This window comes from Sinocyclocheilus rhinocerous, unplaced genomic scaffold, assembly GCF_001515625.1.
Source record: "Sinocyclocheilus rhinocerous isolate Xijiao unplaced genomic scaffold, SAMN03320098_v1.1 scaffold285, whole genome shotgun sequence".
NCBI lineage: Eukaryota > Metazoa > Chordata > Actinopteri > Cypriniformes > Cyprinidae > Sinocyclocheilus > Sinocyclocheilus rhinocerous.
In genome coordinates, this window is record NW_015630288.1 from 1,166,239 (window position 1) to 1,173,353 (window position 7,115).

The window sequence follows — 7,115 nt, forward strand, 5'->3', positions numbered from 1 at the left end:
AAAGTATAAGTACAAAGTATAAGAGGCTTATATAAGAGGAAATAAAGACAAAAGCAAATAGTTCAGTCAAACGTATGCTACAAAGTCAGCGCTGTAATACGGTAAAGTTCCAAATAAATACATAAAGTTAAACATAACTTTGTGCTCAGCCAAAACGATATGACCAGGAATAAATGATAGTACCGAACCGTACCTCTCAGTGGAAACAAGCCATAAAGCTCTATCCAGATGGGATTCGTTTTACATGGGGAGGTGGGATACCGTAATCGCTACCAGAGCTTCGTTTGTAATTTTAATCCCATTCAAATCAAACATCTTTGTAATTATTGTAAACTTTTTCTTTCAAATACCAGTAAACATTACAGTGTCTTTTGCATTCTACAAAACAGCCTGTAACAGTAACCCAAGATAATAGTAGAATTGCCAAGTTAGTAAAAGGCCAGTGAATCTGCCAATACGTCCAGCATGTAAGCCCGTAATTCTCCAAACACAGAAAGTTGAGGTTGGTCAATAAGACACCAGAAAACAAACAAATCGAGTGCTGCATGCCAATGTCCCTACTTATGCTATTCCGTAAAATAATGTCCTCCTTTTGGGAGAAAATAAATGTGATAATTTTGAGTGAGTGAGTGAGTGAGTGAGTGAGTGAGCAGATGAGTAGTTTTGGTATTACAATGTCATGCTTCATGCCTTGTATACACACTCCACATTTTATGTCATAAAATTTACCTCAAACAATTCTTGCTACCATATTGGAGGAAAACAAGTAGCATGTTTAATTGTCAGTCGTAGGTCACTTCGAAAACATACCGGAAATACTAGACCATCTGGGGACTTTTGGCATTTGGCTCTTTTCAACATACTTTGCTTTGGGACAAACCTACTCTAACCTCACAAACTATTTAGGGTGGATAGTACACACATTGGGGCAGAAAGTAGTTTCAAAACTGAACTCAGAGCCATCATGGGAGGTGCTCAGTGTGCTTTTCATTTAGTGTTCATTTAAGCCTGGTTTACACTATCGCAGGACCTTCCACAGACTGCTCATGCAGCTCATTGTGCCTGAGGCATTTGTACTTCACATATTTGATATTCAGTAGAGTTGAAGCACCATGTTAGCTTTTCATTTGAAGATACAAAATCTGGGACATGCATAGCCAGTGCAGATGTGGAGTCTGAACTGCAAGAGTTTATTTACAATGCATTACAGTTACACATTACATTACTGTTTTGCATTGTTGTATTTCGAGGCTTGGGTAGAGAGATACTGCCATGCAACATCTATCCCATAACACTGACCTGTGCACACAAAGATGAAAAATTCCTTTCAATTTCAGCATGCATTTGTTTGGTCAGATTAATGAAAAAAAAAAAAAAAAAAAACTGCAGACAGGCTGAACAGGCTGTCAGTTTCTGACATCTACTTGTCACAAAGAGGAATAAAAGAAGTCAAGTAGTATTTGTGTTTTCAAACAGCTGTTCAATCCTTTCTATTTTTTATTTATTTATTTATTTTTGTTTATTTTCATATTAGCAAGTGGCAATCCAAATGAACATGCTTATCTCAACAAATTAGAGCGATAAACATTTATCTTGGTATGAACAGGCCTGAACCCTCACACAAACTATTTAAATAAGATTAAGATATTTAATTTGTATTTTTTTAACAGTTGGAAATGTTTGTTGGTTCTCACAATGTCAAACTTCAGGTTTTATTATCCTGAAGGCTATGTAGGCAAAACCACATATACTGCCTGTGCACAACCATTATGCAACCTACCCACACTAAAAAATGCATTAAAGAGCAGCTTGGCCCACTTTTGATATGAAGGGTATCAACAATTTAAAAATGCTTAGGTAACTTAAAAATTTGACAGTGACAAATCAGAGCGAAAGAGAAATTAGTGACCCGGAGAAGGACAGATGCTTATTAATGTATTAATGATTCAGTTCTTCATGTTAATCTATTCAGGCAGTTAGAAGTCACTGACATACTGACATCACGAGTTGATGAGTTCTGTTATCTCGTCCCCAGCCACAAAGAAAATGTAGAAACAGATGCTGAATAAAATGTATAGAAGATGCAACTTGTAAATGACAGTACCATGACAAAGACAAGCTTCCACAAAAGCAAGCTTAAACCTCACCAAAACATCTTTGAGACTCATAAAGAATAGAAAGGTTGTGCTCCATCAATGACTAATGTAACGCACTCATTAAACACACATCAAAGACAGAACGAGAGATCACTCACCTAGTCACTGCTGACACACACACTGATGTTCAGACAGATGTTGAGAGTGTGGAAATTATTCCCTCAAACTCAGTTTCAACATAAACGTGAGCAAAAATGTTATCAGACTGCAGGAGCAGGGCGCTGCTGACTCTAAACTCTGAGTAAATGCCACAGTGTGTGTATGATTCTCAATGATTTGTGTGGTTTGTCCAGCCCCCTCCCTCCTTCCATCCATCCTCTCTCGCTCCCCATATAACCAATTTTAATCCTCCACTCACCCAGCAGACTCTTTGAGTCTGTGCTTAGTCCTGCCTACATCTTCTTCCAGCGGGTTTTAAAAACATCACATATCTGTATCCTGCAAGGTTATTTTAGGTTTTATTTCATTTTCCATTTGTTATTCAAAATTAAGCTAGCACTTTTATTTTTACAGTCATTTTGCTGTATGTATTTATCATAGTAATTACAATATCTGGGTAACAACTGGTACTAACCCTGAACCTACCCCAAATATATCCTTAACCATGTAGTTACCTTATATTACCCAGTACTTTCTTAGTTATGTACACTGTAAGTGCACACACACTGTAAAATAAAGTGCAACCCAAATCACTTTAGGCTTGCATTAAGTAATTAGGCTTGCAGAAGTTTTGAGTATGTTTAATACAGATATTTTTTATGTATTTGTAGCTTGACATTTACACTGTTACAACTGTTTCCTTCTGTTCTGTGTGATCAAAAAAGTGGGACCCTTGCACAAAGACCATGGTTGTCACGATGTCACACACACGAGGGACGAGGAGACGCTGGAGAATGCTTTTAACAGGACTTTATTGGAACCAAGGAACCAAGGGAGACGAACACAGGAAGACGTTCAACAGCGGACAGAGAACTAGGGACTGGGAACACTATTTATACACACAGGAGGAGGGGATCACGAGACACACCTGGGAGCAATGACACATCATGGGGAACACCTGGGACAAATGAACTAAACTAATCAGGGGAGGAACAGGAAACTAATCAAATAAGGGCATGGGAAGGCACATGGGGAGCAGGACACACACAACACATGGAACAGAGTCTGACAATGGTGACCGAGCAGAATTTTCATGTGTTATAATGAGTGACGATCCAGCACTGGAATTTGTTATTTTTAATGTTGTGCTCTTTGGCCGAAGGCAAGAGTATGATGTTCTCTCTTGAACAGCCACATAGATACTCAATCCAATCTACATTTTTCTGGAGCGGCAACAGCTCGCTATCCATTCTTGTAAAGTCAAAAAACAATAAAAGCAAAATGATAAAAGCAAATGTATCGCCACTATTGATATTCACACACATATCTGCATTTTGTAAGTTATATGTGGGCGGAATTAGAACTGGGAAATATACAAAGCCAAAAAGCATAGATGTTACCACTAGACTATCACACCACAATATCTATATTAAGGCCAAAAATAAAATTATTATGTGGATTTAAGTGACTTATCTACTGAGACTGATCATGGAAGATATTTTAAACACTTCAGTGGGTCAGGAAGAATGAAGCATGAATCATTAGTGTGTAAGGATTTAATGACAACTCCTGTTGTGTCAAAAATAGGCATTCAACATGGTCTTAAACTATCATTTAAATAATTTCTGGACATTTCTAATTCTAATTCACTAACCCCAAAATGTATGTATAGCTCTAAAATACGCTACAGCATTAAACCTCATGATCTGAGCTCTTTTGTGCCTCATAGATTTGATCCCATGGACAGGGACAATAATCGTCTGTAAAAGCATCTTAACAGAGCAGACAGATATCTGCAGGCGGAGGGGGAGGGACTGAGAGAGAGATAGGATGTAAACTGACAGATGTCAGGCTCAGACAGAGAAAACGGAAGATAATAGAGGAAGAGGAGAGAAGGAAGAGGCAGGAGGTCGAATGGGTAACTGCTGGAGTCTCTCTGTGATACCTCACATAATCTGCTAATTAGTAAATTAAGGCAATTAAATATTCATTCAGCCAGATGCAAGCTCCAACATAATCAGCTCAACCCACTAATTCACAGAAGAAAATATAACATTGAACATTTATCATGAACATTTATATAACAGACCTGTCAATTAGCTCCAGTGTTTACTTATTAATCTGGTTATTTTCTTTAGGTTACATTCAGCTTACAGTTACTTAAAATCCCATGCCATATAAATTTAACCATTATATTTCTGTCATATCAGTCTCATGCTAACATGAGTAATGTTTAAGTTTTATGGTTATATTTCCGAACAGCATGATGAATACAGTATATACAGAAGAGGATTAGGGCAAGCAAAAAACCATCTCGAGATTAAAGTCATTATAAAGATTAAACTCATTAAATTTCAAGAAAAAAAGTCCAAATAAAATGTTGAGAATAAACTCATCATTTATCTTGTTGGATAGTGCCAAATAGTGTCTGCAGTGGCGAAGGTTGGAGAGTAATGCACATGGATGTAGCATATGATGCCATCAGCTAGGGTTTGAATGCAGACTCACTTTTGTTCCTTTTCTCATCACATATCACTTAGGAAAAGTGGAAATCAATTGCCTAACGAGTGTTTAATAATAATGTGTTAATTAGGGGTAGGCAGCCTAAAGGGAGGGCTTTGTTGTCCCAATAAGGCAACATCTAGAATCTTCAATTCACCTAATCTGCATGTCTTTGGACTGTGGGAGGAAACCGAGGTACCCGGCATAAACCCACACTGACACAGGGAGAACATTCAAACTCCACACAGAAAGGCCTCCTGTCCCTGCCTGGGCTTGAACCAGGGAACTTCTTGCTGTGAGACAACAATGCTAACCACCGAGCCAATGTGTGAGCCAAGGTGGTCTTGGAGGAGCTGGTGTCCAGGACAGAGCCAGTCAGGCAAGAAGCCAGGGTGGAGCTAGTGGGGTAGAGGGCCAGAGAGGAGCCGACAGAGCAGGTGGCCAGGGTGGATTCGGCGAAGCAGGTGGTCAGGGCGCAGCCAATGAGACTGAAAACACCCACAGTGAAGCAGAAGACCACTACAGCAGAGCAGACAGGACCGAAGATCCCCACAGTGGAGCAGAAGATCACCACAGCCGAGCAGATGGGATCAAACATCCCCAAGGCAGAGCAGAAGACCACCACAGCAGATCAGATGGGACTGAGGATCCTCATGGTGGAGCAGATGGAGTTGAAGTCCACCATGGCAGAGCAGGCAGAGCTAGAAACCACCAAGGTGGCTCAGGGAAAGCAGGTGACCATTGAGGCAGAGCAGATGGAGCAGAAGACCACCACGGTGGATCAGGTGGAGCAGTAAACCACCACAGTGGGTCAGGCAGAACTGTAACACAGAGCGTACAGAGGTTAGAAATGGCCTCTGTGGCTGTAGCAGGACAGGGCAGAGAGTTCAGGGATGCCCTCCGTGGTCGTTATATAACAGGCAGAGAGCTTGAGAATGGCCTCCTTGGCCATGGCAGAACATGCAGAGGGTTCAGAGACGGCCTCTTTGGCTGTGACAGGACAGGCAAAGGGTTCAAAGGCGGTTGCCACCTCGGGAGGGTCAAGAGAAGTGTATGCAGCCCACAGACATAAGATGGCGACAGCCATCGTAAAAAGCACAGCCAATGGTGGAAGGACCTTTGGGACCATCGGGCATTGCATAACAGGACTACAGTCCACGGGGCTTGAGAGCAGAGTCCGCTGGGATTGAGAGCACTAGATACCAACAGACTAACCAGACTAACCTGCCGCTTGTGCTGATTTCTACCATTCACCTTGGCTGTACATTCTGCAAAGGTGGACATAGGAACTCTGGCGTGATGGCCATGACAGCTGGGGACTCTGGTGTGGCTGCCATGACAGGACAAGGCGCTGGTGATGACGGGACGAAAATCTGGAGTGGTGGTCATGATGGGACAAGGCTCTGGAGTGGCAGCCATGATGGGACAAGGTACTAGGGGGCTACTGGGGGAGTGCCACTTTCCTCCTCTGCGACTTCCACAGTAAATGCAAAGCCACTCAGTTGCAGTGCAAAGTCGATATAATACTCCAGCATCTAGTTAGGATGCCACAGTGGCATACACAAACTGAGCGGCTCTGAAATATCTCTGATCTGCAAGACCTGACAAATTACATGGGAAAACACTGGGGGTTATATAGACAAGAAAACCATTAGTTGGCATGGTAACTATAGCGACAAACAAGGGTAACTATGGGAATAAACCAGGCACAAGGCAAAGAGGAACTGAACACATGAAGCAAACACAGAATCAATAGTAACCAAAACATTACAAAATAAGAGTCCTTAACGTGCTTTTATTATGCCATTTCAAAAATTGCCTTTTTTCATGCAGTGTGTAATGTAGGTGTATGTGAATGCAAATGATCTCCGGTCTCTTTCCCCCATGCATGCATGCTGGTATCCTCGTGGGTCCAGGAAGGGAATGCGAAGGAGCTTGTTCACCACCAGAGATGTGAGTCGCTGGTACCATGATCCGGATTGGAGAATCATGCGTAACGCCATAGACCGGCTAGGATGCCGGGTCACTATTCACTGCAAGCACCACAGGCCTGGTAAGATGAGCTTCTGTAAGTGCATGTGGCCTCCAGACCCCGCCCTCTGCCCTGGACCCTTCCTGACTGAACACTGTCTCTTCTTCACAAATCCCCTGCACAATGAGGACACCATACCCACTGTTCATTTTGGACACCCCTTGGCCACCCCTCTTGGACAATTTTTTCCCTGTTTTGAACTTTTATGTTCTATTTATGTTTGGCCTGACACCACCCCCACTGTGTCTGTTGTTTGTCATTAAATGAGTGAGATGGGGATAAGGAACTCATTTTAACATAAATAATAGATATTAGCCATTTTTGGC

At 41.7% G+C, this 7,115-nt stretch overlaps 1 long non-coding RNA gene across 1 annotated transcript in view; it reads right to left on the bottom strand.

Annotated features, from left to right (window-relative positions):
- The window catches only part of LOC107739980 (uncharacterized), a 25,698-nt gene extending 23,316 nt beyond the window's left edge, over positions 1–2,382 (bottom strand). Inside the window, exon 1 of the long non-coding RNA XR_001640048.1 lies at positions 2,255–2,382. This is a non-coding gene — a long non-coding RNA (uncharacterized LOC107739980). The remainder of the gene's footprint in view (positions 1–2,254) is intronic.
- Positions 2,383–7,115: the final 4,733 nt, after the last annotated feature.